This window comes from Passer domesticus, chromosome 3 (genome assembly GCF_036417665.1).
Source record: "Passer domesticus isolate bPasDom1 chromosome 3, bPasDom1.hap1, whole genome shotgun sequence".
NCBI lineage: Eukaryota > Metazoa > Chordata > Aves > Passeriformes > Passeridae > Passer > Passer domesticus.
Window position 1 is genome coordinate 32,544,133 of NC_087476.1, and position 27,711 is coordinate 32,571,843.

A 27,711-nucleotide genomic window follows, 5' to 3' on the forward strand; every position below is an offset into this window, starting at 1 on the left:
TCAAAAAGTTACAATAGGAGATAACTGTTTTTCAATAAAGGCTGTCTCCTGAAATAACTGCAGCTGGATTATTACAGAAGAGAGAAGCTGAAAGTGGAGATGGATTCAGTACTGTGCAAGGAATTAAGAAGGTAAATAAACAATAAAAAATAAAAACTGTATTAGAGCAAGTAATATTGATTTCAGCTTTAACAAATTCATTAGGGGTTGTGATAAAATTGTGATTGTGATTGTTATGAATTTATGTTAGTGTAGATTTCTCTTTACAGCACTTTCAAGATTAATGTTTACAGTGTTGATATCATGATAAAATCAGGAGGGGCAAGTTTTTATTTACAGATATTGAGATTAAGGAGATACATTAGAGTTAGTAATATATTTCTTGTAATGAAACTAATGTATTCTGGATTTTTATTTGAATTATCAAGCATTCTGTTTCTATTTTTATCTGGTTTTATAGAATTTTTTTCAAAACCCATTAGCTTCATAAGATTAATACATGGAAGAAAGCAGATTTTGAAAAATTCATTTTAAGTTCTAAAAATTGAGGCCAGCTACACCCAGTAACAATTTTCACATATTGAAGTCTTCAGATTGCCCAAATTTTTTATAGATAATTCTCTTCTAACACAGAAACTCTGTAATTTACCAAGACAAAAATTGTGAACACAATAATTTGAATTGGGAATGATTTCAAAGAAAAAAAGTTAAGATGGATCTGGAATGAATTGAAAGTGCTGATATAAAAATTTGTTTAGAGTTGTAAATTTGAGTGCTTGCTGTGTTTAGGTCTGGACCCCTCAGTTTGGGAAGGATGTTGAGAAGCTTGAGTGTGTCCAGAGGCAACGAGGCTGGTGAGGGGTTTGGAACACAGACCCTGTGAGGAACGGCTGAGGGAGCTGGGGGTGTTTAGCCTGGAGAAAAGGAGGCTCAGAGGTGAGTGACCTTATCACTCTCTGCAACTCCCTGAAAGGTGCTTGCAGTCAGATGGGGGTTGGTCTCTTTCTCCAGGCAACCACTGACAGAACAACAGGACACAGTCTCTAGCAGTGCCAGGGGAAATATAGGTTGGATATTAGGAAAAAGTTTTTTACAGAAGGAGTGATAGAGTACTGGAATGGTCTGCCCAGGGAGGTGGTGGAGTCACCATCCCTGGATGTGTTTAAAGGAGATTGAATGCGGTACTCAGTGCTCTCGTTTAGTTGAGGTGTTAGGGCAGGGATTGGTCTTGATGATATTGAAGGTCTCTTCCAACCTAGTGATTCTGTGATTTTTGTGAATTATGAAATTTTGATAGTACTTTGCATGAAATATAATTTCTGCAACTCCCCAGTTTTTGGGGTTTTTTGGATTTTTTTGTTGGTTTTTTTTTTGTTTGTTTGGGGTTTTTTTGTCTCAGAGTCTTAGCTTTGAAATTCTCTTTTTAATTATAGACTGGGTTTATTTCTGTGTTTGAATGTATATTGATGTATACTTATGCTTCATATATACCTTACTTGTATATTTAATTTTATTTTAGACTTACTACTTTTATGTGCTGTAATTTTGTAATAAGTTATACAAACTTATTAATGGGTATTGATATGCCATAGCAACTCAAACTGCTATGATTTGAAGTGTTGCTTCATCTTTGGTTTAAATCTTATAAGCAGCTGTTTCTCAGTTCTTCTTGAAATATGTTTGTCATTTTGTCTTTGGTGCCTCCAGTTTGAAACTTGAGATATTTCTGCAGTCATTGTCTCCTAAGGCAGGTCTGGGGCACAAAGGAAAAGTATCTGTCTCTAAGTTTGATTTTTTTTTATAGTAGTACTTGCTAGAGGCCTGCTATCCATAAGTCTTTCTTCTCCCATAGAGTTTGTGCTCACAAAGTTTGCACAGCTTACTTGGATTTCTAAATTGCCTGTTACCTATTACCTTTCAGGATTGTTTTGTTTTAGCATTTTTATATAATTCCAGCTTAAACTCTGTAGGTGTGTTCACACCACAGTCGATTTGTCTCAGTCAGAAAATAATTATATCCAACATAATATACAGCAAAATTGTTCCAGTACTTTGTGTTTGAAAAGGTTTTAGAATGCAAGTGGCTCAATAAATAAGGATTTCATTCAGCATATCAGATTGCATTAAGTTCAGCTCAAAGTTGTTTAGACATGTCAACAATTAATTCTATAGAAACAAACATTTTTCATTAATGAGCTGGAACCCACTAATATACAGCTCTTTGAACACATAAGCTGCAATTATAGCAGTATGTAGTCTTCTGATGGAACAGTTAAAAAGTTTGTCTCTTTCTAAAAGCTTTCCTAATGCCTCACTGATTTCTATTTCCTACTCATTAAATTATGGCCTAATTAGTGTAGAGCTCTGTTGTAGAGAAACAGTTTTCACTTTTTAAAATGTTGATCTTTCCATAGTTCTTCTTTCAGCAGTATTTTCTGTCTAAAAATGATGCAGCTCTGCATCAAAGTTGCCACTTCATTTACTGTTATAAAATGCTGAGGTGATGAGAACTGTGGAAATTGCTGTAATTATGCAAGTATTTGTGGTTTTTTATTGTCTCACAGCTGCCTAAGTGTTATTTGAAGATAGGGCTCATCAGCAAACAAAAACTTGATTTACTGAATTTTTTTGTCTTTCGCATTAAATTCCTTCCAGTGCGGTAGAAAAGGCAAACCTTCAACCAAGAGAAATCCCTCACGCAGACCCAATTTCAAGCTTTTTTCTTCTCTGCAGTCTGGTTGAATAAAGATCTTGAATCTATCATTTTGTCTGCCTTAGCTTACAAATTGTCCCTCTCTCTGTCGCTCACAGTTTGGATATTCTTGGTGCAATTAAAATCTCATTTACCTGGTATTTTAAAATCTGATTAAAAATTCTACTTAAATTTAAGAAAACTTACTCAGCAAAACTTATTTTTTTAATTAAAACTGTCCTGAAAAATAAGTTTGTCTGGTGGGCATTTTACTACCAAAAAAAAGTTTTCTTGAAAGTTTCCAGTCAGCTCTATTTAGCTGCTGAAAAAGGGAACATTTTGCTTTTATAAATCATGCACAGCACTTAAAGATAATTTGTGGAGCAATTAAAGTACCTACTAAGGTTTTATGGTGTGAAATTATGTTTCTTCCATCAGAACATCATTAGGAGAATACTTGTTTGCCCTTGCAAGTGAGCTTGTTAAAATGTAAAGAAAAATGCAACTGGCAAGCAATAAAGGGTAGATTAAGGGACAAATAAGATGTCCAAAGATTTCTTTATGAGTAGGGCTTTTTTTTTGTTTACTCATCTCTTGTTTTTCTAGCCTTCTCTGGAACAAAAAGAAGAGCTTAGAAAACCCATTTCATTCCATATAGTTGTCTGACTGTTTAAATGCAACTTCATGCATCAGTGGTAAATATACTGGTTATAGTTAAGTAAAAAAGCATTATGTGCTAAACTTGTGAACATCACAAAATAGCATTAGATGCACCTGTTTTTTTCAGAGTTTTAGTGACTCCCCAAAAGGTTGGAGTCACTTGTAATTTTCAGGACTGCAGGAAAATTCAGGTTGGAAAGGATCTCAAAACATCCAGCCCTGCCTCCTGCTCAAAGCAGCATCAACTAAAAGGACAAACCAGGTTGGTCAGTGATTTATCCAGCTGCGTTTTGAAAAATTCCGAGGATGCTCAGTTGGAAGCATGACCAGTTCATAGTCTGCATGACCACTGTGGTCAGCATATTCTGCTATTTGTTTGGCCTCACGGTGAGAATGTTTCTCTTTACTCAGTCTTAATGCCTTTTATTTCTTTTCTTTTATTCTTGTTATCGCACTTTTCAGGAATCACTGTGAAAAGCCTGGCTTGGCCCCTTGATAATCTCTCTGTAGGCAAAGAATTGCTGGTAAGGTTGTTGTTTTTTTGCAATTCTTCCTGATAAGACATCTACTATGATGTTTGTGGGAACACTGGAAAAGTAGATTTCTTTAGCCTAATAAAGAGAAAACTTAGGGGAGCAATTAATTGAAGCTTTCAAGGACATAAAAGGTGTATTTAATTATTACATCTAATTCTGAATTTCTGGTTCATATGCACACTGAAGGTTATAAAGTGACTTGCAGGAATCAGCATGGCAGAACAGAGTTATCTGAACTCCAGCTTAAGAAGGATTGGTTTAAGTACAAACAGAACTAAGTCATGCTTTACTCTCTGTCAGGAGCTTGATCTTTCAGCTGAAATTTTAAAAAAATAAGAAAGCAGAAAGTAGTTTGAGGTATTTGTTCTGTTTACTCCATAGTTTTAAGAAGAGATAAAAAAAGGAATGAGAATAAGGTCTTTTCAGAGAAAATATCCAAATTTCTCTTATTCCTATTTGGCATCCTCTTGTTTTAGGGAGAAAGTCAAGGCCAGAAAAGAAGACCACTCTGTCTACTGAATAGGCTATTCAAGAGTGGTAGCATGTGTGTCATTCTTTTTTCTTGCTGCACTCCTGAGAGAAACAAAAGTAATTAATCTCTTATCAGTACACTCGATTCCCAGATGTCCACGTTGAAAGTGTATTTAATTTCTCATTTCAGACTTCAACTGAGTAGTCTAATATTTTGGCTGACACTGTTTTCCTATAGGAGTGAAAAACATCACTTCTTCATTTAACCTCTGCAGCTAGAATAGAAGTAAAATATGAAAAACCCCAGGTCAGCAGACACTTAATAACTTGGGTAATAGATTTCTACACAACTTCACTCAGAAATTCCATTTCTTCTTCTAATTGTATCACCATATCTTACTAGACTTCACTACAAGTTAACATTGAATTTACATAAAAATAAAAATATACATTTCTGCCATAAGTAATTCTGAATTTAAATTAAATTTAACAAAGCAGTATGCCAAAGCTAGAAGACCAGTTATAACAGCAGATGACATAATAAAAAATGAGTTTTTTTCAGATTTTTAGAATTAAAAATTTTTTGATTTTGGGAGTTAATGTCCAGAGGGAAAATATGATGTACTATGTACATGTTCAGAGTAAAAAACCACCAGTTTTGTGGTATTAAAATTACTTAAAGTGACATTTTAAATTCTGCAGGGTGGACCTTCTACTCACATTTCTGGATAACGCATATGCTAAACCATGGCTGACTTAAGGATTGTTGACTTTTGTGATATTTTAGGTTATTTTTCAAACATTCCTTTCTCTGCTGCTCTGTGTAATACTGCCATTCAAAAACTGTGTGGTGATTCTCATTTCCTTTTGTCAGCAGTGGCTCAAGACAGATGTAGCATTTCCTATGTAGCACTTCTGTTCTTTTCAATATAGTTTCTGCTTCATCACTTACTGGGTTGCCTTGGCCATGAAAGTTTCATTCATTATCTTTTTTTGTTGTGTCATGTTGTCATCAACCACCAACCTCCATCTGCAGTGGCTGAACATAGCCACTGTGTTATGCATGTTTCACCAAAAAACATCTCAGGAAAATGAGACTAAACTCAAAAAATGTGGCACAAGCAGCTTTTGGAGTTTTTCTCTGACAGAAAAGGGCTAGAGGCCGTGAGTCTTCAGCTTCTTCTCTGCAGTGTGTCAGACTTTTGAGCACCAGCCAAGCTCCAAGTCATGAGAGACCCTGAGAAGCCACTTGCTTAATAACTTTGCATCAGGACCCCCTTCAGTTTCCCTGAGTAAGCCTCTAGCCAGAGCTTTTTCAGCACAGTCCCATGAATTCACAAATCCCATGGCCTGAGGATGTATTCTCTATATTGTTCTTTTGCTGTCTGGCAGCCTTCCCCTTTCTGGGGAGTCTTTCAAGACATAGGGGATTCTGAGAACCCATTTTTCCATCCCTTGGCAACGTTAACATTGCATCTGATTTTTAAATGTCTTTCTATTTTTGGTAGTATCATGAGGTGGGGAGAAAAGGTTTGAATTCTGTTGTTCATCCTCTCTCTGCAAATACATGGGTTCCCTGCAGTTTCTGAGATTTATCTAATTCAGAGGGCTAATCTACCTGTATTCTATTGAGAATTTCCTATCACAAAAGTGGACTCATTCTTTAGCACCTCCTTTGTAAAAAGCATATTGCTTTTCACCACAGAAATCAGTCCCCAAGATTGTTTCTGCTGGTAATTGGGAAAACTAAATGTAGGATTATCTCCTGCTAGGGGTTCTTAAACTAGATAAATGATTTATGTCAAGGTCCAATATAAGACTAGCAGGATGAAGGCTATCCTCAGCACTCCCTGGAATTCAATAAAAGCTCTGTTTCCATTAAGAGGTAGCCATGGGTATTTATGATGTAGGAGGTGTACTACTGACACCTACCAAGTTGCTGCATCCACCCAAGTGCAGTTTATCAGGCATTATAATCCCTCAGGACCTTGGGTGATCTACTTTGTAGCTTTCTTTTTGTTCAGCTCTGAGCCTGACACATTAGGGAAAAGTTGCCTACGAGCAATGACTCCAAGGTACAACAAAAATGTTATTTGGCACATTCACGCCCTTCTGTGCTTTTCCTTACAGACTTTTAAAAAAACAGAATTGTGCTTGAGTGCATATTAGAGCATTCTCAGTGGGGCCACAGACATGTGCGTCTCTATGGACTGCTCCAGTAGTAATATATTTCTCAAGTCTGATTTACAGGAGCAACAATTTTGTTAGACAATAAGAAGGCAGAATGAGTGATGTTATATTTTGCAGTGTAAATTCCTAAACAGTAATTGCAGTAAATTTCCTATCAACATTTATGAAGCTGGCTGATGCTTTTTTAGACAGTGTATCTCTGGGTTCTGTTCCATTAATTGTGTCTGGGTTTTGGCCCACACTCTTTCCCAGTAGAATTTACACTGATAAAAAGTTGGCCAATCTTCATCTCAGACTCTGTATCCTCTCTTGCCTTAGTCTTTAGGCTAGTGCCTTCTTTTCTCACTTTCTTGGTCTAGGCTCATGCTTGACCACACGTCTCCTATGTTCTTTGCCTCTTCTGGCTCCACTCTCATCTTGTCCTCAAGGTCTTCCTCCTATTTGTACCTAACAGCTCCCATGGAGCACTGTTCAAGCAGGATCTCAGATCTTAAACATCTCCTTGTCCTGTTCTTTTATTGGTTTGAGGTTTTTTATAATTTTATGTTGGCTATTATCTAAATTCATGTAGTTAAGATGAAAGAATTGTGCTGGAGTTGTTAATTTTTCAGTAGTTACTTCTATTTTTAAGACTTCTGTTAATTTCTGTGAAGGAAGCAGGAGGAAACACTCCTTTTAGCTGCAGTGAGATTTTATCATTTGAATGAAAAGAAAGTACTTAAATCTCATTATTTCTCTGCAATTAGCTGCCCTTTTGGGTGAACTCCCTGAGTAAAAGAGCTACATTAATAATGAACATTCAAGTTTTTCTACTATTAAGTCAAGTCCACAGTAGCTGACAGGGTATTAGTTATTGGGCAGAAAGGAGACAGTTGGACAGGTTTTTAGCTTTTATGTTTTCTGAAGCAAGGGATGTAATACATCTTCCAGCAACATCTCTGTGCATGAATTGTTGAGGGTTTTAAAAAGACATTTTTTCCTTATGTCAGCTACATGAGTTATTCTGTTTTAATTCAGTGACTTGATAATTTCAAAATTCAGAAGCAAATTATTATTGATTCATTGGTTGATTCACTCAATCTTTGATTTGATATATTCACTGTTTATTTTTAATTAGCAGAACTATTTACAGTAATTTAGCCCCAGCCATTGTTATTGTTATTCACTTCTTTCTTTAGTCATAATCCCTACACAGAGGAGAATTAATCTTTCAAATTGCATCATTAACTCCAAGTTTGTCAATAAGCTGGCAAATAATTTCAGTTACTTAACCCATTTTTTCTAAAATAATACTTCTGTGTCCCCCACAAATTAACTATAAAGTCAGAAATTAAAAGCAAATAAGGAATATGTTTTGAGGGAAAGGTATACTGTAGGTGAATACAAAGCTGAGAGACCATGGCTTTGTGTCAGTCAGAGCCTGTCGGTGCCTGCTGAGTGGTCTGAGCTGTCTTGAGGAAGCTGTGGAAGCAAGATACTCCACATTTGGGCAAATCAAGTCACCATGAATTAATGTCTCTGGCTCCTCTGTGGTTTCCAGCTGGTTAAGCTGCATTTTAGCACATTATTCCAAGTGTAAGTCTGCCTCTGTTTGTCTAATTTTGGTACATTCCTCTGTTGTGACAATGCTTCCCAACATTGCTGTTGACTTATTTCACCTTTCATTATCTATGAAAAATACTTCTATTCTTAAATGATCATAGAATAGGGGTTTGGGTTTGGGTTGGAAGGGACTTTTAACACATCCTTTAACATCTAGTCTAGCCCTCAAGTAAAATTTTTCCAGAAAGCAACCTTCAGAGGAAATCCTCATCTGCCCTTTTAGTCCATCTGCAATAATTTTCTTCTATGCAACCGTTGATGCCTTATTTGGATTGCACACAACTGTGCTTGTTTTACTACATGTGATTCAAAAAACGTAACATTGTTCCTAATTCCCATTTTTCAACAGTGATGACTGGGGAAGAGCAATGGTCAATAGATGTGGCTTATTCTAAAGAAATACCATGGGAACCCAACTTGATTAATACATTAACTACTTTTTTACTCTTATTATGCACAGACATTTACTTGTTTATGATTTCTGAGAAATGCTGAATTGCTTTTTTTTTCTTTCCCTCTGAGAAAATAAATAAAGCTGGAGATCTGGCCTGACTCAAAACTGAGCACTGAAACAATTTTGTGATGTTCTCTAGGCATATTATTCTTGGCTTTATTTGACAAGTTTATTGGAAACATTTGGGTGAAATATTTTGACTTATGGTCCTTCCATGGTAGATTTACTGAATGCATAAAAATTGAGTGAAATTGAATAGGACTTTCATTAAATTATGCATGCAAAAGCATTTTGGTATGAGTGAGAGATCACAATTTTAATTTTATTTTAATGTGTTCTTTTATTCCTTACTATTGTATTAGTTGTACAGCCTTTTTCACCCCTGATATCTTTTTGTTAATATTTCAATCACACTTCAATGTGTTTGAAAAAACAAGGGAATTTTAGGCATTGAGATTTTTTGTGTTACATTTGGTAGATTGTAAACCTGTTATAGGAGGGTATGCACCTAAAATTAACAATATATTTCATGTTCTGTGTGAAATAAGAAATGAGAAGTACATCTTTTCTCCTCTTAACATCATCTGGTGATGAGGTATTTTAAGGAAAGCTCTGATCATTAACGTTAAGAAGGGCCAAACCTGTCCTTCTCATTACCAGTCAGCACAATGTGCCTACAGAGAAAATGAGACACTGCAACTCCTCAAGGGCCTCAGAAAATTTTAAAAAAATATACTAAACACCACACATGCCGATATGATTGAAGAATAAGATCTCCAATAGGCTGAAATCAAAAATCATGCCTTGAGAAAGGAAGGGATGCTCTGGTGCAGGGTGCTCTGTAAGGATTTGTGTGGTTATTTACTTGGAGGGAATAAGGAAATGTTTTCTGGAGATATTGTAGGGTGTTAAGTTTCTCTATTAGTGTGATGGTTGAGGGATTTGGAATACACTTTACATAAACTTGTAGAAAGCTTGTAATAGATTATATGGTTTAAACTGTGTTTAAATAGTATAAATTTGCTCCTACTAGGCTGGGTTCGAAATAACTTTACATGGTTAAGCTCATGTAGCAAAGATAATTTTAATTTTTTTTTTCAGGTCCCAAAACTAACATCTGAATTAAAAAAACTGAATCTAAATTTAAGTTTTAATGGTTTTTGGTTTAGAAATGGTAATCAAGCCATGTGTTCATTTATAAATCCTAATTCCTCTGGACATTGCTGGGAAACACTAGTTAAGCAGTGATTTTCTTTTTTCTTGATAATATTGAAATAGGTTCTTGATAAAATTGTAATAGATTACTTCTGTCTGAAGTAAGAAAAAGTTTCTTTCTCTTGAAAACTTTCTTTCCTTCCAGTCTTAGAAAAATACACCTGTCAATACCAACTTATTTCTTAATCTTTTATGTGGCAAACCTAGGGCAAATAGTAATCTTCAAAAGGTTTGGAAAATTTTTGGTTCTAAGCATTTCCAGCATGTTCCACCTGGGATATGTTGTGATTATTGGAGCAAAACTTATTTGTGTTGGAACACTGACATATTTTATTTAGCAGACTTTGATAGGAGCAATTTTAATGGCAGAAATCACAAAAGCTTAACCAATTTCCCCTTCTTTCTGCAGTAGAAAGGTTTTGTTGAACAAATAGGCTTTTCTAAGTTCTATACAATGTTACGCATGAAGTGCTTTAGAATGGTTGCCAAACTGGTGTTAGTATTTTACAGGGAAGCTATTCTGTTTTTGAAATGCATTGAATTAAGAGACAAAAAGAACAAAACCCTTAAATTATGCTTCATGTAAATGTGTACATTAGGAAACATTGCAAAACAAAGCTATTGTTATTTGTGTCCCTTGCAAGAGCCACATGGATTTTGTGACTGATGTCAGAAACTGCAGTGACACAGGAGCTCAGAATTGGATAGACTGGTATCTGATGAGTAGCTTAATAAGCTCTATTACTTCACAAATTAATTCACAATTAATGATACAACTATATGCATTCCTCTAGGGAATGGTATCTGGTATGCTTGTCACCTGGAAAACTGTCTTTTTACTGAATCAATAGGTTGAGTACCACAGGAAGAGGGGGAAAAACTCAAAACACACCCAACCCCCAAACCTTTCTATATAATGCAGAATTTCAGCATATATCTCTGCCTTTGTTACATTCCAACAGTGTATATATATATATATATATATATATATATATATACTTTTTTTTAAAACCCACCATATTCTTAATTATTTTGACTAAGTTAATTATGGGATTTTCAATAGGGAAACTCATTTATTCATTTAACTTCATTTACCCTTACTTCATCATCAGAGGAAATTGTATAATTTTGCCTTTTTGATGTAAGATGAAACAAGATCAGGCTTACAAAGGAAAGCAAATAAATATTATGTCTTTGTTTCAAATATTTTAGTAGAGTTGTTTCAGACTGTAGACCTACTTTATCAGTCTTAGTTTTCTAGTGACTGCATTTGCAAATTTCAAATGCTGTCTTTTAACTAAGTCTGTGACTTAGTGGCATGTAGCAATAGGTATTTCCTTTTTTGTTTATCTGTTATCATTAATGCCTGTGTGGAAGCTGTTGTTTTAAAATGGAGAAGAGATAATTTTTGGAGACAGTGGAGATGATAGTACTGCAGCAAATTTGTTGGAAAATTAAAATGGATGTGGCTTTGGCATATAATGAACTTGTGGAGGCAGCAGCACCTGCATCTAACTGCAAACTTCTCTTCCAGATGTTTTCAAGCCCCAGAAGCCACAGCAAATCATAAAATCATTTAGACTGGAAAGACCGTTAAGATCAAGACCAGCCATAAGTCTGACACTGCCAAGTCCACCACTACACCATTCCCTGAGCACCATGGTCTACATGTCTTCTAAATGCCTGCAGGGATGGCACTCAACCACTTCCCTGGGCAGGCTGTTGCAGTGCTTGACATCATAGCTAGTTACCATCTTCTGAGCCAAGAAAAAGATGTAAAGAACCAGCTGTTGATGGATGGTAGAGAAAAAGAGGTCACAGGCTGTCGTGTACTGATTTACCATGCACCCTTCTGCTGCTCTTGCTGCTGGCTCCTTGCCCCCGGCAGAGGAGGGCAGTGGGGATCTCAGCCCACCAGCCCTCCCTTGAACCCCTGCTGCTGCTCTGACAGGGCTTGCCCTACCTGGCATCAGATGGGGAAAGGGGAAATAGATTTTTCTAAGCTGTGATTATGCAGGCTTTGCAATGGATCTGAACAGACTTCTGTAAAGTATCTCCAGAGCCCACTAGTGAGTCACAGGAGGGAGTTCAATTGTACATGGCTTAAATGAGTCCAGTGTTTCTCTAAGCTGGGGCATTTTGTCCTTATGTGACACATCAATGAATCAATGAATCATTTCTGACTTCAGAGAGAAATACAACCAGTAATAATTCCACACAGGCAGAGCTATTGTTCAGTAATTATCTCTCACCATTCCGATTTTATCCTTTAAACAAAATCAAAGGAACAACCAAAAAATAACTTTCCTCTCCCACAGGGTAAACAAATGTGCTTTTAAAAATGTTACTAAAATCTATTTGTCCTCTTAAAATATGGAGTAAAACTGCAATACTTTTACCAAGAGGATTGTTTTACAACTCAGTTTTCTTGGATAGTATTTTTTATTCCTTTTTATTCTAATTGTGTCTGCACAGAAGCCAATCTATGTATGTGAAGCTTATTTTGTTTTCTAAATCATAAAAAGTCATTGTTTAATTACAGAAATACTGTCCTATGTGGCAATGGAAACTGAGATCCAATATGAAGCATGCATGTAAATTACAGTGAACTGTGCATACACAAGAGCTCACCTAGTTATGTTTGAGAGTTACTGCCAAATTTTGTAGGTAAGAAAATCACTGTGCTTTAGAAGACCCACTTTATGTTTATGACATGTTCCAAACTCTCACTAAAACTCTCAATAAAGGGGCAAATTGGTTAAGAAATGACCATTGAACCCCAGGGACTTTTGCACTAGCTCTCTGGTGGGTTTTAAAATAATTCTGGATACATTACCATGTGGTGTATCATGAAAGTCTAGTAAGGTAAAGAGAGTTTGCATTTCTGTAAAATTGAAGAGCTGCTACAGAAAAATAGATTTTCCTGAGCTGAAAAAGCTAGTGCTTTTTTTTGTTTGTTTCTTTTTTCTTTTTTTTTTTTTTTGTTTGGTTGGGGTTTTATTGTTTGGTTTTTTTCTGCAGAAGTTTTTAGAATTCATACAGGTTTTCTATGTGAATGTCATTTGTTCCAGCATAATTATTTATTAATATCATTGTGGTAGCCATCGTGAGAGGATTTACTATCCCTTGCTATGATTTTTCACTCTGGCTAATGAGGAAGAGAAAATCAGACAAAATTATCTGAGCAATGACAAGAAAGTATGTGTTGTGTTAGTGACATATTGCCTTTGTGTTGTGTATGTGTAGAGCAATATACATTGTGTGTTTAAGTGTGTACTGTGTAGGAGCCCTATGCCAGCAGAAAGGTTCTGGCAGTATAGGGACACAGCAAGGAGCAGAACAGTAGGATGGAATTTAACAGTTTCTGAGTCAGTGTTGGAAACTTTCAGGAATGAGCTAGTGAGAGTGGACTTGCATGACGAGAAACAAAAGGGAAAGTAAAAAGTGCTTCAGAATCAAAGGCTACATTGTAAAGCAGGCTTTAATACAAACCAGAGGTTCAGGTAAGGAGAAAAATCTTCAGGATATACAGGATGGTGCAAATAGGGAAGAGGGAGGGGAGGGCAAGATCAGAGGTGGAGAATAAGCATGGAGAAGAGTGTAGAATGGAGGTCAGAAAGTCTACTGGAGATTCTTAAGAGAAGGGAGAAAAGTTTTAATTTGATTTTAAAATACCACAAAGACTAAGGAAAATGATTGATGAAGTGCAGCTTCTGGAATATAAAATATACACCACCTGACATGTGGGGTGTACTTACTGCAAAGACTCAGAGAGATGAAGAGCAACAGTCAAGGCAAGAGGACTTCAAATCTGAAAGTGTTCCAGGAGATGGTTAAAGCAGACAATGGGGATGCAGGAATGAATTGTAGTAAGGTTTCAAGGATGAGGATGGGCTTCTCATAGCAAAAATCACATGAAGGAAAAGCATATATTAGCTATGAAAGCCTCTCAATGTTTTCCTAATAATTGGGCTCTAAGAAAGTCAGAGCCTGAAATTCAGTACCTAATAAGGTGCCCAGCAAAGAAAAGTTTATAATAGTATCCTGTGACTGACTAGCCCTCTAGTTTATCTGGTTGAGATGCGTAAACAAGAATAATGGTTAGTTGGGAAGGAGATATAACAGAAAAAAAATCAGCCTATAGATGAAAAAAATAAAGCTGTCTTGTTTCTCTAAGTTCCTGCCACTCAAAATAGGCCTAGATTTAGATAGTTCGCTCCCAAATGAAGTGCAAGTGGAACAGAGTTTTAAAATTTAAGCAGGTGAGGTATGGAGTCACCAAGAGTTAGAGGAAAGCACAACTGCATAAAACAAGGAGACAGTGTAAGTAAAAATCTGGAAGCCCAGTGCTGCTGACCCATTCATCACTTTGGGATACATGGCTTGAACACTATCTTGATCCTATATGCCCTTTTTTCAAAGAACTGAGGAGGGATCCCTCAGATGCATGAAAGGTATTCTACACCAACACCAGAAAACCTTCAAACTTTTACCATGCTAGATAACTCTGTCTCAGCTGTGGAGTTTGAGGTCTTCTTTTTATTATCTTTTAATTTTCATACAGAATAATTGGAACAGAACAAGAATTCGGGTTTTCCCACAGGATGTTTAATTTGTCCATCCCCTTTTACTATCTCTCTCCAGTGTTGTGGTTGCTAAGAGTTTTTCCGGTCTCAGCAGCATTAGTAATTTTTATTATCTTTTGCTTTGCATTTTAAAAAGAGTCTTTTCTCCATGTGTCTGGAGTAGGTGCTAAAGGCACACAGCTATCACAGCTGTTTCTTCATTCACCATCTAAAATGAGATGACAAAAGGATCTAGGAATTATACAGTTATCTAAGAAAAATTTTGAGATTAATGGAATAAAATGGAACAGCTGCTCTCTACGGAAGCCAATAGCACTATGGCAGAAGTAAAATCATCTCCCTTTAAGCCAGATGTCTGTAAATTAGGAACAGACCAAATAAAATACTAAAATATTGATGTGCTGTATGAAGTTACTCTAATCACTTAGTCTGGATTTTGTTCCTGACAAAGCAACCTAAAGCTCACTTCAGTACACAATCATAGTAATCTTTGTGTGAGGACCATCAGGCATGTCAGAATGAGATCCAAATGGGTAAAACAGTATATAAGTGGTTGTTTGAAGGTGGATATCCAGGAAGGTTAGGAAGAAGCCTAAATGTAGTTGAAGACCGACACTGATATTCCAGAGCAGACAGCTTGCAAATACTACAGGGAAGCCCCTCTTTCTGGTCTGGTCACCCCATCTGTAGCCTTCTTCTCAGAGCACGTCTATGATTATTCATTAATAGGGGGCAAGGCTTACCCTTTTATTTTAAAGGATGGATATTTGGTGGTACTGCTTACTTCTTATATACATTCAAAAATTTTGATATTCAAAGAAAGAAGTCTTGGGTTCAAAATTCTCCTTAGCCCCTGTATTCTTGGCTGTAGTCCTGAATATTATCTTAACCACCAATTTAGAGGTTACAGTAGACAGGGTAGAGAGGCACTCCTTTAAAGCTGAAATAAGTAGGAAATTCATTGTCAGATACCACAATGGTTGTCATGGTAGCCAAGGCAGTCACCCTTTTCTGGGAGAAGCACCATTCTGCAGGGTCCATCAGGTGCAATCACAGTAGAGCAGCTCTGCTGACTCAAACTCACTTTTCTGAGAGTGTATAATATTAAAAATGTGAGCCACAATGGTGAATACAGATTGAAAATAACAAGGTAATTTATGAGATGTTAGTTGGCATATGGTATACTTCAAAAAAGAGCATTACAAAATAAGTGGAATACCAGCTTTGTGGTTAATACTGATGATGCCAAGCAAGCATGTAGCAGCCACAGCTGGGTAACTCCAAAGGAGCACCTGCACTGTGCTGACACAAGGAGTCCTGGCAAATGAAATGCAGTCCATGTTTGCTGTACTGAGTATAATCTGTTGTCACTGTTTAGTCACATAACCTATTATTCTGGTTACTGCTATTCACATAACATCTCTACTAACTCACATTAGTAGAAATGCTACATTCTTCTGACAATACCGAATACCAATATCTCTAAGAAATAAGATTGTTTAACAGCAAGTCAGTGCTTGTATGGCAAGAACAGACACTAACAAGAAGATTAAGTTACCTGAGGAACTCAGAATTTTTGTGTTGTGAATACTGGTATAAGTGCTTCATAATACTAATGGAAAATACAGGTGCTTCAGTTTTTTGGGAAATAAATCTTGCTTTTGAACTGGAATAGCCACCTCCTTGATTAAAGTTATCACACACCAGCTATAAATTGCCTCTGACAGTTCAATTTAACATACAAGTCAGGATTTTCAGCAACACATTCTAATCAAGTTAGAAAAATATAAACAGTCTTATAAAATCTTGTGAAAGATGAGTGAAAGAATATTTAATATTAAGAGTCATGTGGTTGGAAGTAGGAACTTCTGGGCAGCAGAGTTATAGATTTTTTTTTTACCTTAAATCTCTTTTTCCTGTAACCTACCATGGTTATTATCAAGTGGAAAAAGCAAATAAAATAGCAGCAAGGAATGTGTTTAATATTGAATGTCATCCTTTGCCATAGATGCCAATAAAAGTATTAGATGTGATTTCTCATTGTTAGGGTTTTCAGCTGGAGGCACCCAGTGAAAAAGAATGCACCTTATTGAAAATAATACATGAAAAAGTTACTTTTGTGAACTTTCTATGTACCCATGCACTGTTTGCTTATTCTGTTGAGGAGATTGGTGCATGATGTTCTGGGGCTTATTATCCATGGGCTGGGTGGTTCTGTCACTTGCAACCAGTGAGGAGTCAATCTTCAATGGTGCAATGCCTCAGTGCCTCTCAGTGAGGCAATCCATGCATTGAAATGCATTGTTTGGTAGTGTTTGTCATCCAAATTCATCAGAGGAGCTATGGTACAAAGTGCAGATAGTTCTATCTGTGTGTTTTTAATGAAGAAGGTGAACATATATTGCACAGCAGCATGGAGATTCCATTTCCCTCTAGTGCTGGTGTTATCAAGACTGCTCAAACTTTCTTGTACACAGAATTTATAAAAAGGCTACAAAGGATTCTGCCAACCAAAAATCATCAAATAAGGTTTGAAAATCTCGAGGCTTATATAACTATTTAATTATCTGACTAAGAGGACTAAAGTAATGATTACAGAGATGGAAGGATAATTTGCCTTACATATAGCAGAAAACATTCAAGAGGGTCTCAAGCAGACCAGCTAGTGTTGCTGTAGAGGACTGTCACTGAGATATGTTTCCACTTTCCCTCCCTCATAATCTTTTTTGTCAGCTTGTTTAGCTTATTATTTAAAAATTATTGTCAATTGCTCATTCTCATCTCAATTTTCTTATCTAAGAACTCAGTGTAAGACTTCTTTACTCTGATCTTGATCATAGGGACAATGAGACTCTCCCTTGAAGTCCCTGTCAACTGGTTGTTGACCTATTGTAAAGCATATTCTTAGTCTGACACATGCAAGAAGGAATAAATGGCAATACAGAGGTATTTTCTTGTTCCAAGTTGTGCTCAAATATTGAAAGGTTTCATTGAAGGTGTCACACAGGGTATGTGTCTTTTCTATCTGTAATCTAAACCTAAGGTTGTTTATGTTTGTTCCCAGATTAGTGATTACTGCATCAGCTTTAATCTTGTTCAGCAAGAAGCCGTAAACAAAATTCTAAAACTCTTGACCCTAGACTTGTGATTCTGACCATCTTGGCTTGTAGAAGATTCATAAGACATCTTGTGTCTCCCCTGAGAGACATAGGCAGTGTGTCATTTTGAACAAGTACATTTTTTTCCCCCAGTAGGAAAGCAAACATTGAAAAAAACTGTAATCAGAATCAGATTTTTTGATTTCAGTTATCTACTGTCCAAGATCAAAGCTCTGACTCTTGAACAAGGAGAAGGTGCCCAAAGGTTAATTCAAAATTCGTCTAATTGAAAGTTGCATGATAGATGTGATCAGAATACGGACCAGAAGTCGTGTGTTGTATGGGAGTTTTGACTGAAAACCTGAGATGAGGTTGAGATCTGGCAGGAATCCAGGGAAGTGAACTCAGTTGTTCTTGGAGGGATGGATCCACATATGTGTTTGAACGCAACTGCATTAAAACACAACTGAAAAGAAAGCTAGTATGGCAAGCTGTGTACATTTCGATGGTAAAGGTTTTAGGAGCTTCCTAGAATATCTGTAAGGTTGGTTTCCCCTCTTGTTATTTGGCACATTTATGGAATTTTTCGCTGTCTCAGTCATTCTGCTCTTGCTGGAAGAAAAGGCAAAATAGTTGTATTAATTCAAGTGTCTTCCTGTGCTGTTAGTTCAATTCTTTTTTTTTTTTTTTAATAAACCATGTTCCTTGGTTTCATTCTCTTGTAATATTCTGTCCTGTATTGCTAGAATATCATGTTATTGATTATAGTCATCTACTGCATCCTTTGTAAGGGCTAGAAGAATTTCTTATGACGTTCCAAATTTTTAAGTACATTCATAAAGAGATAGAGTATTGAAAAGATTCCCCAAGAGTCATCTCATACCACTTGTGCAAGCTCAGCAGATATTTTATGATGACTATTTCTCTAACTCGTTCCTAAAAATTTTCTGAAATTTGTTATCTATTTGTGAACCCATTCTTTCTACAATAAGTAAATACATAAATACAAACTGCAGTGTACTAAAAAAGCAGCATTGAATTAGTGAGAATTTTTCACTATAAATTTTTAGTAGATATTTCAGCTTCAAAAGGATGTTTAAGTCCCTTCACTTTAGTATTATTAGATAAAAATTGCATTCTGTCATCTTTGTTCACCATTAGCAAGTGCTTTACTTCTATATAATGAATTAATAAATCAAATGGATTAAATCCCTGTAGAAAGAAAGAAAGGAATTTTTAGCAGATATTTAGGAAATTACTTGATCTCCTCAACAATGAATGACTTCCTAGATGACAGCAACTACTTCAAGCTGAAAAACTGACAGCTATTCTCCATCCTTGAGAAGAATACAAATCATTGCTTGTCACAATTCTGACCCTCAAAGCTCATCTGTTTTGTACTGAAGTCACTTCAGTGCACAGCAGCCAAGCTGAACAGCCTCATTTTAGTGTGTGCAACAGCTGAACCCCACTGAGACAGCGTGTCTGTTCCCCTAAGCCTCAGGTCTGCATGGCCCTTTGGGTGCCCAAGCGCCCCAGGCTAAATTCTGTTTGCAGGGACCTCATGAGCACAGCTTGAGGTAGGACATGTGATGGGCTTCTTGGCTGGAGAGAAATTGCCTGATATTTCCTGAAATTGCATTACACTGCAGCTGCTGGGATTGATAATAATCTCGATTTGGAGCTGAGCTCCTGCATCAAAGTTGTGCTAAATGGCCAATATAATTTTTGTGCTGGAGCAGAACTGTAGCAGTTCAGTATTCTTGTTATTCAAAATGGTTTACGGTTTTGTTTTAGATTTTGGATTGTGATCTAGGTATTCATTGCCTGTAGAAACCAGGGAAAATCCTTTCCTGCTGGTTTTGAGGCAGCACCAGTGGATTTCTTCACTTTTAGTTAAAACATCTAAGTAATGATATTTTCAATATTTTAATAGGAAACAAAGGATTAGTAGAAAATGTGATTTCTGCAAAATAGAGTAAAACAATCAAGCCTTATACTTTCTAATGGAATCTTAAACTTTTGGACTTTTTTTTTTTTCTCTTCTTAATACCAGGTAAAGCATTTACTTTAAAGCACGTGCCATAAATAGCTTGCTGCTGTCTCTCACAGGACTGTTCTGGACAAAATGTCCAGCCCATGATTAACACATCATGGGTGAGCAACTGGGTCACAGATCAGGCACAAAGGGTTACAGTGAATGGGATGACATCAGACTGGTGACCTGTCACTAGTGGGGTTCCACAGGGCTCCATCCTGAGCCCTGTGCTTTTCAACATCTTCATAAATGACTTGGAGGCAGGACTGGAAGAGATACTGAGCAAGTTCATGGATGATACAAAACTGGAAGGAGCTGCTGACTGCCTCCAGGGCAGGGAGACAAATTGAGACCTTGACAAATGAAAGGCTGGGCAACCACCAACCACTTGAAGTTCAACGAGGGAAAGTGCTGGATTCTGCACCCGGAACAGGCCACCCCTGGATGTATGGACAGACTGGGTAGTGAGATGCTGGAAAGCAGCATCTGGGGCTCCTGGTCGATGGCACGTTGGGTATGACTCAGCAGTGCCCTGGCAGCCAGGAGAGCCAACCCTGTCCTGGGGGCATCAAGCACAGCATCAAGCCAGGCAAGGGAGGGGATTGTCCTGCTCTGCTCTGCACTGGGGCAGCCTCACCTCAAGTGCTGGGGGCAGTTTTGGCACCACAATGTAGACAAGCCATTAAACTATTAGAGAATGTCCAAGGAGGGCAACAAAGTTGGTGAACGGCTTTGAGGGGAAGCTGTGAGGAGAGGCTGAGGGCACTGGGTCTGTTCAGCCTGGAGGAGACTGAGGGGAGACCTCACTGCAGTTACAGCTTCCTCGTGAGGGGAAGGGGAGGGGCAGGCACTGATCTCTGCTCTGTGGTGACCAGAGACAGGACATGAGGGAATGGCCTGAAGTTGTGTCAGGGGAGGCTTAGGTTGGGTATCAGGAAAAGTTTATTCACCCAGAAGGTGGCTGGGCAGTGGAACAGGCTCCCCAGGAAAGTGATCACAGCACCAAACCTGGCAGAGTTCAAGAAGTGTTTGGACAATGCTCTCAGGCACAGGGTGTGATTCTTGGGGATGGTGCTGTGCAGAACATTAATGGACTCAGTGATCCTTGTGGGTCCCTTCTAACTCAGCTTATTCTGTGATTCTGTGCCATGTAAACACAGAAGTGGTACTTTTTCAAATTAAGTATTTAATAGCAAGATCTGTTCTTGTAAAATCAGGTGTGTATAAAGCTTAAGGATCTATTTTGAGGCTTTGAAAAAATATTTTCTTATCCTTTCTCTACAAATTTTGTATCTTATTTGCCATAAAAACCATACAAATAAGTTGAATGTAAATGTGTTTGCTATCTTTTTCCTGGGGTAATTTATTTAATTTGAATGTAATTTGGTCAGTGTGAAATCCCAGCTTTTAAGTGGTAATCTTATAATAAATTTAATATGCCTAATAGCAAAAGAGTTTGGGTTTGGATTGTTTGGGGTTTTTTTGGTATGATATTACAGCTTTGTTTCTAAATTACAGCCCACTCATCAGTGAAATGATCCTTCATCTCTGTAGTTACACTCTTTTCAAGCAGCACTAATCTTGTTACTGCTTCTCACCATTCTGCAGAGGGAAATAATGGCTGGGGCAAGCTGGGAAAGAGGAGAGGCAGGAGGAGACTGCAGAGCTTGGGAAGTGAGTAGCTCACTAGCAGCTGCTGATACTGCTCTAAAACCAGAGGATTGCTTGGGAAGTATTTCTAGAAGTATCCCTGGAATTAAAACTTTTGTGTGTTAGTCCCAGGGATGAGATGCAGCTGTTGGTGTGCTCTGAACATGAAGTTAAAAGTAAAAAATTGTTCATGCTTCCAAGTTACAGCAGAGAAGACCAGTCTGTGTCTCCCCATGGGAAAGTAAATGGCTCTCATCCAAATCTCAGCCTTGCTCCTAAATGCCAGCCCTCACCAGCCTGGAAGGCTCTGAAAGACCACATATTTCCGAGTCTGGCTTATTTCAGAGGATGATCTTACTAACTCTCTTGCTCCTTTGAAAGACAAGGAGGCAATATGATAGTTTATAAAATGTCTTCTCTCCAATGTCAGAAGTGAGCGGTGTCCCCTCCACGTTTCTGATGGGGCTCAGCCTGACAGTGGTGCTGTCCAGAAGGGGTGACTGCCATCTCTCAGTGTGAGTAGTGCTGGGACTTTCAGCTCTCTGCCCCTGCCCTGTATCATAAAGGCAGCTCTATAAGCGATGTCCCTTGCCTTTTGGCACAAATCAATTGTTTTTTAGGTGACACTTTTTTTGATGTGTTCATTGCCAATCACATGCAAGAAGCACACTCTGAGCAAGGGAATGTGCCTGCCTCTGTGCAAGAGTGAAGACCAAATTTTGCCATTCAGCTCAAAAAAAACCCCTTAGCAATGAGTGCTGCTAGCTCCAGAGCAGATCTCTGATTGTCTAAAATAATCATTTCCATTGCAGTCCCACACATCCTCCTGGATCCTAACCATGGGAGATGTTGAAACTTCCTTCTCTTTGCAGCTCAGCTCTCACAAATACAAAGATATGAAACAAATAGACAGAAGATCTCTATAATTAGAGTACATTGCTTGGTGGTTGCCTTCCCCTTTTCTGTTGGGATTCATAGGTTTAGTTTACTCCACAACATTTAATTTTCTGGTCAGCCTGAGTTTTCTAGATGACTAGGTAACAAGCACATATAAAGGGAAGTTTGTCTAGTGTGTTTTACATGGGTTTTCACTTGTTATTTCTTTCTACTGACTACAAAGGATGGAACTGCTAGCAGTCTTATGTAACTACTAATTTGAGTGTCTAAATTAAGTTAAATGGTCTCCACCTGAGATGCTTGTTTAATTTCTGTTATTTGCAAAGGATTTATGCCTGTGTGGATGGGGACCCACATCAGGTTTATTTGTCACTAGGTTTCTGGCACATTGCAATGGCCTTGTGATAGCTGAACATTCACTTCTCATAAAAATTTGATGTAGCAAGATTTAGTGTATCTCAGAACTGTAATTCTTGCAAATAAGATTTTTGTGGTAGGTTTGTTCTTGTCAAAATAACTTACATGTATGAGTTATTAATTTGCTAGGAAAAAATGACAGATTTCTATTTGAAAACAGATTCTAAAAGAGCAATGAAGAGAGATAAGTGGAAAATAACATCTATTTGCTCGTGGAAGGCAGAAGAAAGTCAATATTAGTCAAGCTGTCAAACAATCACCTGAAAGTATTGAAGGCTGCCAGAGTTCTCATGCTGGAGCAATAGTGGACTCCTTAAGTTTTTTCCTGAGATAAGTAGAAAAAAATCAGAACAGCTCCTTCAGCCCATTGCATTTTTATGCCACTGCAAATTTTCATTCAAATACTTCATATTGTTTAGTGTTCAGGCACTTTCCCCACACAAAATTTATGCATGTTATTTAACTACTCTCTGCCACAGGAAATCATTCTTCTTGCTCTGTGGTGAATCCATCTCTGCAACTGCTGAGTCCCCCCACTTCCCAAATCAGTTCTTTCCCTGCTCTTCATGTGCTCTCACGCGGCTTGCTGAGCCCGAGTCCCTGCCCTGCCTGCTTCCATCTGCCATATTAGACCTGAGAAGAGCTGAAGAAAGTGATTGAGAGGAAAGCACAGGTGCTCTCCTCAAAGGGCAGGCTGAAAATGGAGCAATCTAAGCCCCAAACATGAGGCTGAAACTGCATCTCCTCACCTCGTCTTCCATGAAGGGTGCTGGGTCTCTGAGAGGGAATAGGGAATTACACATCCTCCATGCTATAAGGTCCTCTGTGGGCTTTTGGCATAGGGAGACCACTCTAGGACTGGATTTAACCAGGCTGGGCATAGAAAGAGCTCTGTGGCCCCATCTATTGCTGAACATCTTAAAGATTCATCCTTGAAGAATATGAGGATTTAAATTTTTTTTTCCTACCAATCATTTGAAGCTGCTGTAACTTAACAAGATCACAGGCTAAGATGGAAGATCAAGTCTTCCAATACAGGATAATTAGTGTTCCTTTTCTCTTCTTCATGGTGCTTCTACAAGGTGTTTGGAAAGGTAGTAGTTAAATTGCTATGTCTACAGCTAAATACTAAAGCTATGGGTGACAGCAGCAAGGTTGGGTCCTACTGAACATGCTTCTACTAAGCAGCTTTATGGCCTGAGGTTCCTACAACTGAATTAATGAAGTTATAAGATTGGGGAGTTTCTCAGCAAAAAATGCAAAAGTTAGGTAGGGAGATACTTACCAGCACTAAAGCTGTGAATGAAGGGGATATGGTTGGAGGGAAGAAAGGAAAATGAGCAGTAAAAGAATATTTATTTATCAAGTACATGTACAGCTGGGTGAGGAACCAGGCAGATGGACTTCTTATCATCTCCATTTACAAGAGGAAAGTCGGATTTTGCCATGTAGAGTTACACCTTATTTTCCCTAAGCTGATGCTGAGTTTTCGTGTAGACTCACAGTTTACATAAATGTAAATTTGAAAACATGACCTAGAGGTACCTAGGGAAGGCATTTAGATTTTCCAGAAGCTTGGAGTTGAGATTGCAGCTGATATTTCTTTACTTTGCAGGACCTTGGTTTTCCTCATGGAAGATGTAGGGTTTTTTACGGGTTTTCCATATGGTCTAAAGGTCAATAGTTGTACTTGTGTCTTTACCATGTTGTAAAGAGTAGCAGATTTTATGGGATAGGTCTTCAGGGATTCCTAGCAAGCCTGGTTATTAAAACAATAGGAACATAAAAGTTTGTAAAAGGACCTTTCCTTAGGTCTTGTTAGTTCATATAATAAATTCTCTGGAAGAACCTTGTCAGTTGTAGAGAATCCCAATAAATCACACCTGCTGGATCACCTTTACCTACACAGTCATTGATATCCTAGTCAGGCACCAGCTTGTTAGTACAGCAGGTACAGACACCACACTGTCACCTTCCCAGCAGTCCATCTCAATCCATCTCCTTCTCGTTCTTTGTTACGAGCTCTGTTGTCTCATCAGAGCTGAAAGTCAGTCTCCAGAGCCTGTGGTGCCTTGGCTCCCCTGCAGAGACCTTTGCACCGATGTGAGGTTGTATCATCAGTCCTCTGGTATAATTGTTGTTTGTGTGACAGGTTACTCCTAAAGGGGATGGGAAGGGGAGGAAATATGGGTCTGACTCCTCTGGTTGCTGAGGACCTGATGTTGCTTTTGGTCAGGAAAGAAAAAAAGAACTGGGCACTAATTATTAGCAAATACCATGTTAAATAATAGCAAAATGTTTGATTGAAGTTGTCAATAATTAAAAACAAGATAAATCATTCACAAGCTGCTAGCTAAGTGATCTAGACATTATATTCATACACAATATAAAAAGAAATTTTCAGAGGAAATATTTCCCGACACGCCCCAGGTGTTGGGTTCCTGAACACACATGCATGCACAGAGTCCTGCAGTCTGACACAATTCTCACTGAATGTCCTTAAATTGTCATTCCTGTGACTTTTGCCTCTCATTTTTTCAGGCCACTCCTGCTCTCCTGATCTTTCTAACAGTGTGGCTTTATTTGCAAACTGGGTCTAAATATATTTTGAAAGTTTGAAAGCTGAACATATCTAAGGCATCTTTAACAATAAAAAAAATATTTTGGATTCTCCATTAAGGCTTTTGTTACTGCCTACAGAAGCAGTGGATGACATCACAGTTATAACAAATGTGTTTCTTCACCACTTTTGGAAATATTGTGGGTGAAGCAGTACCCTCTCAAATCTGATATTTACCAGAACTTGTGACTATTATTTTGTGGTTTTATACAGATTTCATGGGAATTTAGGTTAGGGAATAAGGAGCCAGGAACAGATCTAAGAGGAAAAGGATGAAGAGAATGAGAAGACAGGTTCTTTTACATATTATTGTATCAAAATAGCTGCTTGTCTGCAACTTCTTGTAGAACTGTGCAGCACTAACATCATGGGAGCACAGCAAAAGTCCAGAAAACTTTTGAACAGTACATTTTATATACGATCATAAAAGTATAATAATAAGTCTGACTTATTTTATCTTTCAAATTATATTTTTTAACCAGCACAGCTGAACTATTTAGGGGGAAAGGAAGTGTGATAGTTGTGTATTAGTTGATCTTGCAAGACATTTTCATTCCCTGAGCAAAAGTTTCAGATATTTTGTGTAGGCACCGCAAAGACTATAAAGATAGGTCAGACCTTTGCAATCCCTCCTTGCATTCCATTTTGTTGTAAAATTTTCTTTATCCTGTGCGGACCTAGTCCTGGAGTGGCTTTGTTATCTGTATCTTTTCTCTCCCCAGACCCCTACGACTGGCCTCTACATCTGCTCTTGCATGAAAGGCTCTGTACAAAACCCAAGTGTTGGGTGATGGGACTGGAGGAAGAAGAGTACCCTTCTGGATGCCTTTGCTTTTGTGACATTCATCTTCTAAATGTTCTTTCCTATATTCTTTCCTGAGATCATTGGTATGATTTTAGTTATCATTGTGTTGTTCATAATAAAATAGCCTCAGATCAATGCCTCCCTTTTGGTTTAAAAAGTTCACCTCTGAATACCTTGAAAGCCTGTCGTGATTTTGCTGAGTTAGTAAGAGATAAAACTGTTTTCTGGGAGCTGTAGTGCTGCATTGCTTGCCCATCTCCTTAAAGGTTATTTAACAGATAATCTCTATTGATTTGAAACATAAAGCCATGGGTAACCCTGGGATAAATTAATAGCTGACACAGAAATAAAGCATTTAATCAGCCTCCAAAGCTATTAGGGTGCTGCATTATACAACAAATTTTGTTATCCTGTAGCAAGTCATAAAAAGAGTAGAAAAAGTACTGAATGTCCTTTTGTGAGGTGGTATCAGTGTGTTGAGGTAACCACAGTGTTTTGAGCTCTCTGCTCAGTGACTCAGTTGTTCAGTACCTGCTATGTTTGTTTTACCGATGTTTTCCAGACACTCCAGACCCAAATCAGAGCTTTAAGTATGAAAGTACTATCAGAGGCTGGACATTTTGACATCTGTTAACCCCAGCTTAGCCCAGTGATATATTTGTCCTTTCACTGTGATGAATTGAGTGGGGTTTTTTTGGGTTCCCCTCATATCAAGGCCATTTGGGCTTCCCTGCCATCAATCTCACTGTGTTCTCTAACTGTTAAGTTATTGTTTCCACAGTATCTGAATTCCTCTTCTGATTTACAAAAAGTTTAAGAACTGACTTAGACTGTGCTGGCATCGTCCCATTTCAAAAGAAAAGGGAATAGGGCTGACTGTACGGGTCAGCTTGTGCTGCTGGGTGAAGATCCTTGGCTAACACAGAACAGAAAGTCTGAGGTCACTCTTCAGCACCGGATTTTTACCCCTCCAGACCCAATGCCCGAGCAGAGGTTGTGTCTCTTTGTGTGTTAAGCTGGTTTGCTAAGACAGGCTTTCCCCAAGCTTTTCCTAAGAAAGCTTTTGTGGTTTGGCAACAGCCATGCTGGCTTGTGCACAAGAATGCAGAGGTGTTTTGTTGACCTTTTGTTGACCTGTAGCATATTTGAAAAATCCTATAACAAAGGAGGAGAAATTCTCCTCAGCTTAAAAGAAGTCCTCCATAACCTTTCCACTGTCCTCTTGAGAAACTGTATTCTTTCTGTATGCAGTGAGGAACACAGATGGTTAACTTATTAGTTCTTAAATTATGGCCCATGTCAATGTTAAATTGCTTTCCAGGTTACTCCCTCATATTTAAAAAAGGAAAAAACCCCTACATTTGCAAAAAAAACCCCAAAATGCAGAAATAAAAAACCCCACCACCACCACCAAAAATTTCACAGTGAAGCTGTCTAAACACAGGAACACTTGCTTAGGGACACTGTAGTGCCTCCTCCAGTCCCAGAAATTTTCCAAACTTGAAAAGGCCTTGATCTCACACTAAAGTTAGACTTGCTTTTAGCTGTGGGTAGCACTAGATACCTCTGAGGGTCCTTCCCAGCCTGAAGTATTTTATGATGATTTTTATAATTTTCCCAAAAGGAGCTGTCAGGTTTCTATCTAGCTGAAAACTGTCAGGATTTGAAATATTCCTCCTATCCATTTTTCAGCAATGCACCTCTGCCACACCTTTCTTCTTCAATGGAACTTTTTGGGTCTATAATTTCCTCTTCTGGACAGCAAGACAAATACCCAGAC

General features: G+C 37.9%; 1 long non-coding RNA gene across 1 annotated transcript; it reads left to right on the plus strand.

The window, feature by feature from the left end:
• On the plus strand, positions 1-26,910 carry LOC135297996 (uncharacterized). The gene is made up of 4 exons (XR_010359953.1): positions 1-131; positions 790-936; positions 3,815-3,876; positions 25,849-26,910. It is a non-coding gene; the product is annotated as an uncharacterized LOC135297996 (long non-coding RNA).
• The last annotated feature ends 801 nt before the right edge of the window (positions 26,911-27,711 follow it).